The following is an 11807-nucleotide window of genomic DNA, read 5'->3' as shown; positions in this document are numbered from 1 at the left end:
TATCGATAAATCCAGCTCCGCTCCGAATGCCGATGCACGATCCAATCCGAACGGTGACGGCTAATTGGAGGCAATCAATGCAAACGCGTCACTAATTTATTCATAGCACTGGAACGCACGGAACGGACACGCCAAACGTGCTTAACGAGCAAATCTTAAGCGCTTCGCACCTCTGGAAACACCGAGCCCTCCTAAACAACAACACCACTCGCGGCAGCGGCAGTAAGCGAGACTGCGTGCCTGCGATACGCCACGCCGTTAACGCTACCTCCCCCCTGGCCTCCATGGGAACGAACTGGCCTGAACCACCATTAAAACACACTCGCACACATACTAATACACCCAACCGATTCCCTGTGTCACCGGTGCCGACCAGTCCCGACCGAGTGAATGCCACCGAGAATCATAAATTACATCGGCAACATTTGTTTCTGACAATTGAAATTAAAACTTTCACACCGAAATGGTCACCGAAATGGGGTACACGGTACAGGGGTGGTCGCCGCCACAACCATTAACACAGGACACATCCCCTGGCGTGGATAGAAAAGCTGACAAAACCCCCCCAAAAAAACGGGGCAGAAAGACGATTGGAAAATTAGGAAAAGGGCTCCCCATAGGATGCGCCAAAGCACTCGCCGGGTCGAAACGTTCCTTTCTCTGATCGCGGTAATGCGTAGGTGCTTTGCCGGAAGGATATGGTAACACATACTCACGCGCACATACACGTAAACACACTAAATCCCCCCCACGCTGGTGATAGTGCTCTTGGGCTTGGTGAGCAGGAGTTGCAGGGTACTGGTGACTGTCCACAGAGGGCAGTGATTATAATGTCCTCTGCCAGTCCTTCGGGAAGGAAGGGGAGCTTACAGTAAATGAAGGTCTCGCAGCAGCAGCACCAGTAGCAGCGCCTGGTTCGCCCGGTTTCGGTTAAATAGTTTTCGAGTGAGTGAGAATTTAAATTTAATTAAAAAGATATTAACGCTCGGGAGAAGTTCCGCCGGAACTTTACTAGCACTCTTGACGGGGCGCCGGAAAAGGACGAAGAGGAGGAGAAGCTCGAGGGATTCGAGGTTGCCACACGGATGTGTACATTGGGCCGACCGGGAGGGGTGGTGTGTTTTTGGGAAAAATGGCTTCCACTTCTTCGACGACTACTTCGAACCATCAGCGGACCCGGGGTCCAGTGATGGTGGTGGTGAAGGAGCTCCTAGACAAGTTGTCATCCGCTAGAAAGCCGTCGACGTAACGACAAGTCCAACGAAATTACGGGATTACGAGTTGCTAAAATTAGGCTCAGCGAACGCACGGACGGAACGGACGGAATTGCTGCTGGTCCCGTGTGTACGTGTGCGATTACTAGGGAAAGCGATTAAGTTCATTAGGAGTTCGGGAAGGAGGGTGGAGGCAGGGTTTGAGTCGGCCATATTTCTCCAGGCCCAGTGCCCTGGCCGTTGCATTCATACGATGGATGGTTTCTACGAACGCACGTCCCTTGGACTCAGCGGGGAGTGTCTTCCGTTCTTCTCATTTTGCATCATCGCACTAGCGTGACATTGTGTGATGCAGCGATGGGAAAACGAATGGGTGGATGAGCAAAGTATTATAAATAGTGGAAGATTTGTTTTATTATACCGCATCAATTCAAGTGCTTGGAATTTAGGAAGATATTAATGAGAAGCACTAGGAAGTGTTTGGTTTTGAAACGTTATTCGCGAGGAATATGCATTGAAAGAATGTTTGTGTCTTTTGGAACGACGAGAATCGTTAGAAGGGTATCATTGACGTTAATTACTGACTAATGTCCTAATATTAAAGCGGAACAATTATGGCTCCAATGAGGAATCCAATTTCAGTCATGTTGCGATCTAAAAGCTACTGTTTTTTTTTTACTTTAGGACCAACGTCAAATGAGATCATTATTACAGGCAATAATGATCTCATTTATTAGTGAAACCCACGTAGACGATTATTACACTCAAATAGTTGGCATAAACGACTGATATAGAAAAATAGCGATTTTATTTTCCTTTGAAATCATCTGAAAAATACCACTGCACGTTTATAAATGGGGTTATCTTAAAATCCCAAAGATGAGTAAAAAGTCAAGGACTGTCATTTAGGACTGTGGACTCTAACTGTCATTTAGAATAAAACTCGTTATGAAACAGAAAATTACATAATTGAAGTGATCCTAATGCAACTAGAAAAAGGGAATATTTGTGCGATATCATTTGTAAGCAATTATGACTATTCATCTTCTTGGACTGAAGATTGTTTGAAGAAGCAATAGGCAATCAATTGAAAATTCATGTACAGGGTGTACCATAAAAAAATGCAAAAATCTTTTTTTGAAGTTTAAAGGCATTTTTTTATATTTTCTATATCGAATTCGAGAACACCCTCTGTAACATAAGTGTCCAACTTAGAAGACCAGGTTTTGATGATAAACGATTTCAGCGAACCAACCGCGTATGGTGTGATGGTTCACAGGTCTTAGGTCGAACAAACGCCCATATTGAATAGCCCAACCGATTTAATTCAGGACCGCTTAGAGGGCATAAATCTTTCTACCAAAAATTCTTGATTTCCTTCAACCATGTTTTAGTTCGTTTAGACGTATGGCAGGGGCCTTCATCTTGCTGAAACTCAACATTTTCTGGAGTGTCGAAGTTTAAGCTTTAATCGATGGTAAAATGTGTTCTTTTAAAAAAGTGATATAAATATCAATATTCATTTTAGTATTGGATTTTATGAAAACTGGTGCTATTTTCAAACTATGTTTTATCCTTTCTAAAGATGTTTTATCCTTTTAACTATTAAATTAACCTTCACCCTAGCACTAGAGGTTGCTTTTAGGTCATATTTGGCCAACCGATGCATGGAGGATCTTGAGATATTCGTCTCTTTTTCAGGCTTTCGTATGGATCGCACTGGATTGCGCTAACTTTTGCTCTGACGGATCCTACCACTTTTTCAGTGCGCTCAGATCGTTGCCGATCACTAACGTGTTTCCTAGGCCTTGGCCCTTCATGAATAGAACGTTTAATCCTGTAAACAATGCCAAGATTACATCTGAGGACCGCTGTTATATATATGAGATTTCTCTTGGGCGCGAAGCAAACTCGACACTGTCGCCTTTGAGTACATTTTTCCGAACAGACATCTTTTGCACGGGTACTTATTATACATCATTTGATAGATAAGACTCTCACGAACACAACGATACTCCATAATGTCATATTGGTGTTGAAAAAATACTCAAAACAGAGCAATGAAAGCATTTGCATTTTTTTATGGTACACCCTGTAATTTAATTTCAATCAAATTCTTAACGCAAATAACTGATCCTGTCAATGGCAAACACTGCATCAACGGATTTTTACAGAGTTATGATGGCCCTACGAATCAACATTGACTTCAAACTATCGTAGTTTCGCTGAAGTAGTTGCAGATCATGCAACCGTGAAATAAAGCAACCTACGTTCCTGTTCATTATTAAACGTTTAAAGCTTTGCGTTAGAACCAAAAATGCCACCACAATCGATAGACAGGCTCCAGCAGCTCCAACAGCATCCACAACGTGCTACGTCTCGACCGATTATGCAATGGCCCATACACAGCACGTGGCCACGGAAAATAGACCAACGGCGAACGAAATTAACACACCTGAAGCCTGCACAACCGGGGCCCCCAACCCAACACCAGCGGGTCAGGCAACAGAGAATTAATAAATTTAATAAACTTTTCTTCGACGCTCACCAACCGCTCGGGCCGTCGGAAGGCTGGCAACCGTCTGTGTTTCACCTGCACAGAGGTGCCAACCAACGCAGACAACCTTCTTTACCTTCTTCTTTTTTCGTTTTGTTTTGGTTTTGAATCCTACTCCGACCTTTGCCAAGCGAACCTTATCGTGATCCGACAGCCGAGGAGAGAAGCATCGGATGCCCTGTCGCCTGTCGGCGACCGTGATGGTGGTGGATAACGGGCATAGTAGTTGAAGTTTACCGTGTTGCTGCAACGGTACGACCGACCGGCCATTGCACACATGCGCCGAGCCAGAGCGCCAGGAGCGACAGCTAGATTTTGATCTGTACCGAAATGGCTTCTGGGACGTGAGTGCCCCAAACAATGTTTCGTCTTTCGGTGTCCCACCTCGATTCCTATGATCAACGGATACGGGATCATCTAGCCTGGTGGCGCTACAGCACACCTACCTCCCGAGGTTGGACTTACTAATGATAATTAAAACTGCTCTTCGAACCGGAATGGCACCGAAAAACATTGAATCCCTGTTTTCCGGGACAAGAGGGAATATATCAAGCCACATAACGAAAAATAATCGGATTCCGGGTGCAGCGCTGGAGTGTAGGCACTAGGTGGCCGCTTGTTTATATCGTCTCAGTGTTGCACTCTGTCATCGACGGTGGATGGGATGCCGGGTGCCAAGCACTTCACTAGTAGCTTCATTACGAAACGCAGAACTCCTATGCCTTGTGACATTGGATCACGGCCCGGAGCCGGAACAGGTTATTTAGTTCAAGTGAGTCAGTATTGAAGGCCATTCTACTGAAAGGTGTCAGAAAAGTGTTCCAGCTCTGGCGCGTCACCATTGAATCCCTACGGAAAGGTGTCGAAAAAGGATTTGCTCTTGTAAAATGTAATTATAAGCACAGTGTTTTAATTACATTCTGTTGAAGATAGGGAGGCATCATCATATAAACAGGTATGAGTCGAAACTGGTCGACTTGTCTAGTGAGTGAGCCAGCGATTGTGATTATACCATGCAGATTGGGATTCTGATGAAATCATTCAATTATTAGATAGCTCGTTAGGTCGTAGATCAGTAGCACCGATGTTGCTTGTACGAGTAAGTAGAAATCCTTAATACACATATCTTTGCAGTTGCAAGAACAAATTAGATTGATATGGTTTGATTATTAAAATACATTTGATTTGCACGAAGCCGTCAAATCGTCCGTATTTTATTCGTCACGTAAAAATGGGTTTATTAAACTAGTCGTCTCGTCGCGCACCGATACGTTTCACCGGCCGCTTGGTTCGTCCCGAACGAGGAGTTCAAGACTCACCCCTCAGCTTGCGTGCCGTTACGTGTTTATCGGCCGCTTCGTTCGTCCTGTTCTCGCGTAGGTGAGCGCCGAGCCACCCACGCCAGGCACTCGACGCTCACCTAGGCCCCGCGCCCCGAGATCCGTCGCGGCGGGACCCGCAACCCGAGTTTGTGTAACACCAATCCAAGCACAGAATTTGACTCCTTTTTTCCAAAAAATACGTTTATTTTGAGTATAGTACTTATAACATCGAGGTTAAGTTTACAAATTGGTTGAGCTCTGCTTCTCCTCATTAGTTTGGTTTTGTTGTGAGTAGTGTAACTGGTGTGAATTGTTAACTGTACTATTAATCGAGTAGTGTTGGATTTGTGACTGGAGTTTTTTACCTGTGTTTTTGTTTTGTCCTATTTTTTTATATAATCTTATTTCCTACCCTTAACCCGTTTATGTACATAGAATAAATGCTAATACACCTAAACATAGCTCACCGAAAACTATCCTATTTACTAAGCTATATATATGTTTCATATGAGACGTTTTTTCCAATTCGGCGTCTCTTACGCAATACCAGACCAGTTCTTTTTATTTATTTTTAAAGTGTGTTTTAAAAGTTTTTCTACTTCGCCTAGAGTATGAAATTTTTTTGTGCTTTGCCGGGGGGGCATGTTTAGTATTATTTTTAGTAATTTGTTTTGGATTCGTTGTAGTTTTATTTTGTGCGACTTTGCACTGCTACTCCAAATGGCAGAGGCATAGGTAATGGTGGGTCGGATTATTGTTGTGTACTGTAGTAACTTTGTTTTTACTTTTAAATTTAGATCTCCTGTTTATTAAGCTATAGAGCGTTTTAAGATGTTTTTCGCCTTTTTGTATTATGTTTTCTATATTTGTTGTGTAAGATAATTTCTTGTCTAGATGGAGTCCTAGGTATTTAACTGCTTTCTTCCATGGAATGTCTGTGTTGTTGATTTTTATGCAACTGTTTGGATGGCGATTTTCACAGGTTCAACGTGTGAAGAAAATTGCCTCGGATTTGTCTGCATTTATTTGCACTTTCAATTTTTTTCAGTATTTGCCGTATTTTTTAAGGCTATTTTTTAGATAAGTTGTTAGAATTTGACCCCTTCTGAGCTGCATGATGAAAACAAAAATCATAACGGATCACTGGCTGCCAAAACGTTTCGTTTCAAACCAAGTTCGTCAGGTTGATTGAAAGGCAGTTGCATGAGTTTCAGAGATGACGCCCAAGTGGTGTCCATATTATATTGAAAGCTTCGAGGGGAATACAGCTTTCCGTTGTATGACAGCGAAAATCCCGAAAGATGGACGAATGCAGCTATAGCTTTGAACTAAGCGTTGTGCAACGGAAATAAGTTCATACATGTCCACCGTATTTTGGAAGACGAGGATCCAGTTCGAAGGTACCCTTAAAAGACAACGATTCCCTGCAGTGTGGCATAAATTGAAATACAAAACACGAAGAACAGGTCCAGGGTTATGATAAGCAAAGTGGAGGAAAATGAACGGTAATTTCCAGTCGAAAACAATCACGATCTGAGAACTACTTTTCGACTCCCTTCCGCTTTTGTCAAATCCGCTATGCTAGGTATTTCATTCCGCTGGCAATTTGTGCAGACCAGGAAATGAGATCTTTTGTGGTGAAAGAGCGAGTAGATGTTACACAATGCATACAAGATGTACCACGAGTCATCTGAACTGATCCCCTCATGTTGCAGACCCTGAGATGCTCGAATAAAAAAGCAAGAGTAATAATATCTAAAAATCGATATAATGGTCACGAGAATTAGAAAATAAGAATGACGCGGTCTATATAAACGACGAAGATTGAATAAAGCAACGTCCGAATTGATATAAGCACGAAGGCGGTTACCTATATTCGGCCATTTTTTGTTGATATTATGATATTTTGATGATGTTGATAGATCAGGGGTCTGAAACTCATATTAGCATACGACCCGCAAAAGAAATTAACAGCAAGTCAAATTTATCACATAATTTGGTGGTGCATTGCTTTATTCAATTTAATTTCTCCCACCAAAGCCCAACCAGTGCCGCTGTTCGTGGCCAGAGAGGTAAATGCAATTCTAAAACTGGTCGCCGCACCGGGAAAACGAAATTATGTAGCTCCGTTTCCGAAAATCCGATAATGGAGGCGCCAGGTAACCGGTGAAAATGCATACTTTCAGCGGTTTGTAATGGAGATTGAAATTGCTAAATAACCCAAGGATCTCAAATTCCATTATGTAGTGAGGTGTTGAAATGTGGCATGAAGACCGTGCAACGATGAACAACGTCCCTGTTGAGCTATCTGGTGATCAGTGCTAAACGAGAACGAAGGAAGAGAAAAGAAATCGCGCAGTCGAACACAGAGTATAAGTTTGATTTTAGTCCATTTATTTAAACTTCAATAAATTTAATGTCAGTGTGTCAGCATCAGTTTGTCTGCTTTTGCTGGTTGTGAGGGCCGGCGGGGCTGGCTCATTGGCCGCCTATCCGAATGGGAGGTGTTCTGCTTTGATTGGATTAATCCTAGACCACCACACCATCTCTGTCCGCCGGCTTTAGTTTACGCCAGTTCCTCTTCCGGTACAAACACGCTCGATTCGGAACTACATGCACTCTTTCTTAGGGCAGAATGTTTATGTGTATGCGCACGTGTTTGAATTTGTTTCGGTTGTTGTTTCCCATTGTTTGTTGGATGCATTGTACAGCAGAAGATCGTCTGCGTGTTGATAGTTATAGAAATAAGTTACCCTTGCATTCCAGCCGACGCCTTTGCCCTTTTTACCGTTGAATGTATGGTTCTGTATCATTTTGAATTTTCCATTTGCTGTCCCTATCACCATCAACCCCTTTCACACGGAAATGAAGGTAAGCTATAGATCGGTCCTATCGAATCTGGTTACGATTTGCGATTGGTATTGTTGATTCCATTGTTTCACGCTGTGTTCTTCTTTTGCTGAGTTTAAAGGTTATACTTGGTTTTCCGCTACACTGCTTGGTTTTTGGTTATCATAAGTCAATTATTAGTACATGCGTCATTTTAATACAATATATTACAGGTAAAACAGAGTCGCCCACGAAAGGCTCACGGTTTTCGGTAGCCACGCTTACGTCTCTTAACGCTCCTCGCCCGTTCTCACTATTCTTCGAGAGCTGCCTTTAAGCGCCCCCTCGGTTGCCGGCTACTATCATATCTTCCTATCAACAATCTACTCGCTCCATACCGTGCAGGATGCCGCGCTTATTCATCTTCATTCACTGATACTCCTCATCTCATCAGGTGAAACTCATAGGCAGAGGCTACTGTGCTGTTCCCCTTTTCGCGGGAAATGGTTCAAATGAAGTAAACATTAAAGACAGGGCAGGGGCTTGCTCACACCGCGGTCACCTACAATCCGAACGCTACTATCGATAATGCTTGTAAATGCTATGTTGGTATGCTATATGAGTTTTTGGGTTTTTTGTTTTATTTGTTTTTTTTGTTCTTAGTGAAGTGAATGTGGTTGACCTATTTTGCTTTGCTAAATATCATTCCGCTGCATGAATCGACAATGAATGTACTACTGGTGACAGCTAAATGCTTCCTGCGTTCAGCTTGTACCCCTCATAGCGCCTTGACTTCAATCTTCCTATCTTCCTGGCGGCTCTTGTTACTCCTGTGCCTACCCACACTTTTGTCCTTTGCCCTGACGTACTGCATATCGTCGTCAACGTTGCACCCTTTCCGTGCCGGACTGATTGCAAAAGAAGCTAGCTTCTAGCCACACTATCACCCCCCAAAATCCAGGTGATCCGGATACAACTCCCTTCAACTCCACACATCAATGCTCGCTACAGTCTACACTTATGTTTCTCTCGTTACTTTGCTTACGATTCCTTTGTTTCCACTTTTTGTATGCGCTTTGTTTTGACTTAAATAACTCTACAATTCGGCGTTGCGTTGAATTTTATTCATATCAAAGTTTATAACTATTTATTATCATAACGATTCGTGTGAGTGCACCGCTATCCATTCATGTTTTGGGTTCTTCCAACTTTGTGTCAACACACGCACGCACACACTGCGTCGCTCTAACATAGTATGGTACTAACATCCCGACGTACGTTCGCTTAAGCTAATCGCCATTAGTCACGTTTTTTTCTTCTTCTCAGTTTCATACAAAACAAGGATGCCTGTCTTGGGTCGGTGCTGGCTCGGCTATGCTGGTTCTACTTGCCATTTTTTTTTGTTGCTATTTGCTTGGGCGGTGAATAGTGCAAGGTGCATAAATCCGATCAACAAAACACCATCAGATAAACTGTCTATTGCTTTGGTTTACCGTGCGCCTGTTATGCGAACAACGAGCATGAGACACTGTAGCGCTCGTGGTTGCAGAAGGGGTCGACGACAAATACAGATACTTCGTGAATCTCCGTTCACTTCTTTCCTTCTGTTGCGGTGACCATACTCATGATCACGCTGCTGTAATTTCGGTTAGTGAGACTGCCAAATCGCTATTGTCCCTCTTTGATTACTAGAATGATGCTATATGTTTCATTGTAATTTCGTTTATCTACATGCGCACCCGGCTACGACCATTTGTTTAGTTGAGTTTTTTGTTTTTTTGCCAATCAGGATGCGCGATGGACGTTGCTCGCTATTGCTACTGCCTGGTATGCTAGTGGTTTGATTCCCATTTACCATCGTCTCGATTAGCAACGCACCAACCACTCTGTTCTGTTACCGTTGGATGCTGGAAACCATAACCGTGTTACTCGTTAGAGGAAACCATTCAACTGAAAACCCATGCTTCACTATTAATAAAGCAGCTTATAAATAACGGAAAGAAATGCGGAATCCAAACGGTATCGTGGAAAAATTGTGAAGAGTTTTGTGATACCGATTCTAAGCTGGTGTCCAATTGGCTTCCTTTCCCTTCGCTTCTCGTTTTATAAAATGGCCTATTGCTATATTGCCCGTGCTTATGATAGACATTTGGATTTGCACTGCGTACACCGTCTTCTGCAGCTCAACAGCTTTGCGTGCGCTTCAGTTTGATAGATGGTTTTCCGCTACAAAGGCGCACACAGCAGCAACCGGAAGCGTTCGGAACAGAAGATCCCTCTCCCTGCAACACACTGTACGTTCTTTGAACTTTCTTTTACTCCTACGTCCAGCGTCCAGCGCTGATTATCTTTATTTTTACTCTGGCGTGTGGCCGACTGCCTTCCATTCAACCTCCTTTGTACCGATCGGAAGAAACAAACAGCGAAGCGAATGATACGAACACAAAGTATGAGATAAGAAGAGAAATGAAAGGAAACGATTGAAATCATAATTATCACTACCATTTTATTAATAATAAATCAAAATCTATAACAACATATTTTTGCGTTTTCTTTGATCAGAAAGGAAGAGGAGGAGGGGGAGGGCTGGGGAGAAGTTGAGTAAAATAAATACATTTTTTTTAGATCAATTTTGCAGTATTACTCTCTTTGCTGTTTTACTAGTCGAGTGCCGTGTCGCGCCGCTTTCATGATTCTTTTTTGTTGCGTTCGTTTCCATGGGTCCACTCTGGCTATTGCTGATAGGTGTTCCTTACTAGCGGAACGAAGGCAGATGCTCTGCTTTTCATCGTTCCTTTTTCTTTTTTGTTCGTTTTTATCCTAGACGCTACACTGCTGCCACGACTGGGCTGCTGTCCGTTTGTAACTTGGAGGAGGATGGAAGAGTCGGTTGTAAATTGGGCCGTCTTCACAGCCAGCCCAAAATGAACCTTCCATCTGTCCTCCAACCAATCCACGTGTTGCCGCTTAGCATCATCATTCAGCTTATCCAGTATACATTTTCTCCGTCCGAGGCACGAACTGAGCGATGCAAGAGCGCAAAAGTGTGCAATTACAGGAGGACAGTAGGTTTTTGTGTGCTCAACAAAGCGCGATGCGGTGTCAGTGAGTGCCGTGCTTTTGGATGCGCACGGCGAAAGGATTGCCACCCGGCTCCGGCGCATAAATCGTCCCCCCCACCATTCCTTCGCTCGTCATCGTCGTCGTCGTCATCATCATCAGCATCATCATCATCGCTATGTGCACTTGGTGTGTTGTGTATGGGTGTGTGCCAATATCTCTTAGTTGCAATTATTTCTTGTCTATCTCTGGCGCCACTTGCAGAGCCCTCCTTTAAGATTAAATCTCATCTTAGGACTTTCCTGACTTTCTCCAGTGTCACTTCTCTCCTTCGGTATATCTCTTATCCTTATGCATACAGGTCGTGTTGCCTCAGCCAAGCCACATGTGCTGCCCGCTATTTGTGTGCTTTTTGCTCGCACTAACCAGCCGTTCGTTTTAGGGGAATCGATAGACACACGTTCCACGTTTTCCTCTTCCGGATAGCCCTTGTTGCCTTCGTTTCTCCGCCTTATCATCCGAGATATTTTGCTTTTCGCATTCCATCGTCTTCGTCGTCATCGACGCTTGACGTTAAGCACGTTGATCAAGGGATAGCAAGCACCTTTCTGCAAAGCTATGAAATCCGTGTTGCACACTTTGTAATGCTATTCAGTTCTTCCCCGCCCGGGCCGGACTGCTCTCTCTCTCTCTCTCTCTCTCTCTCTCTCTCTCTCTCTCTCTTTCTCTCTCTGCGTCAATAATGCGGTTCGAAGGTAAAGGAAATATAAAAGCGAGCGTGCAGCAGCTCAAACGAACGAATGATTAACGGCGATCAAAAGAGAT

The 11807-nt window shown here is 43.6% G+C and overlaps 1 protein-coding gene across 9 annotated transcripts in view; it reads right to left on the bottom strand.

The window, feature by feature from the left end:
* Positions 1 to 10408: 10408 nt before the first annotated feature.
* Positions 10409 to 11807, bottom strand: part of LOC126571800 (striatin-3) — a 21267-nt gene continuing 19868 nt past the window's right edge. For all 9 annotated transcript variants that reach the window (XM_050230614.1, XM_050230618.1, XM_050230616.1 and 6 more), the window contains exon 7: positions 10409 to 11807. This exon is cut by the window's right edge and continues 1959 nt beyond it. The gene's annotated coding sequence lies outside the window, so the exon portion shown is untranslated.

This window comes from Anopheles aquasalis, chromosome 2 (assembly GCF_943734665.1).
Source record: "Anopheles aquasalis chromosome 2, idAnoAquaMG_Q_19, whole genome shotgun sequence".
In the NCBI taxonomy this organism is placed as follows: Eukaryota; Metazoa; Arthropoda; class Insecta; order Diptera; family Culicidae; genus Anopheles; species Anopheles aquasalis.
Note: the sequence above shows the minus strand (reverse complement) of the source record. Positions and strands in the feature narration are given on the sequence as shown.